Genomic DNA, 1234 nt, shown 5'->3' on the forward strand with positions numbered 1-1234 from the left:
GTAAAAATGGTCAGAGTTATTATAAATATTTTGTTTTTCTCATTTCATATATTGTAAAAATGCTTCACCATTCATGTCCTCACATTATTAATTAGTGTTTTACTGCCAGCATCATGTGCTATCAATTTGTAACAGTGTGATTTACAAAAGCATCCTCCTATTATTGACCATGTTAGATATTTCTAAATTTTCACTATTATAAAAGACATGACTTCATCTTCCATTCTAAAAGTTATACCACCTTATTTCACTTTTAGAATAATCTTTAGGGTGGAGTTACTACTATGAAGAATACAAACATGTTTATCATTCTGGAAATAATGCAAAAGCATTTTCCAAATGATTACATGAATGAATCAGTTTCACCGTAATTTTAGAATTAATGTATTTTTTAAAACCATGTTAAAAAAAAACCACATATTTTATCTTCTGCTGGATTAAAATTTCCAGCTTACTTTGTATGTGTAGACCCTGCTTTAAAATAATGTGATATCAATATTTCACATCTTCCTTTTGAATTATACATTAAAAAGCACATTCATAGTAACTGTCTTGTCTGACTCTTGTGGGCAGCAGCTTGAACAAGTGTTACTGTAGTTATTTTATGGGAGAGGATGTTGAGGCTTAGTGGTTCTTCAAAGACACATGGCTGAGAAGCAATGAAGCTGTAATTGTCAACTTTTTGACAGCAGAAACCGATATAATAAAATATTATTTTTAATTAAATTCATATTTGGAGCAATTTTAAATTGAAAGAAAAGGTATCTAGACAGTATAGAGAGTTCTTATAGTCTCCTCACTTAATTTTCCCTAATAATATCATCATATATTATCATGATTCAAAACTATGACATGAACATTAATATATTACTCTTAATGAAACATCAGATTTTATTCATATTTCACTAATTTCTCCACAGCAGTCCTTTTTCTACTCTAGAAATCCAACTTCACTAGGACACATTGTAGTTGGGACAACTACCTTTAAATGACTTAAAGTCATAAACCTTATGATCATAAACTATGAAGACAATGCACTCTCCTTTGTCAAGGTTTTAATACTAGTTGTGGAAATTCCTTTTATATGAAAGAAAGGTTGATTTATTTATATCTAATAAATATTTTAATTCTAAAATGGTATTACTCTCAGAAACTCCCAGACAAGGGAAGTGGAGAGCCTAAGAATTCTGTAATTATTAGATTAATTTAGAGCCTTCCCCTCTACCTCCTTACC

Source organism: Ursus americanus, chromosome 24 (genome assembly GCF_024610735.1).
Source record: "Ursus americanus isolate L20-20 chromosome 24, mUrsAme1.1.p, whole genome shotgun sequence".
Lineage (NCBI taxonomy): Eukaryota > Metazoa > Chordata > Mammalia > Carnivora > Ursidae > Ursus > Ursus americanus.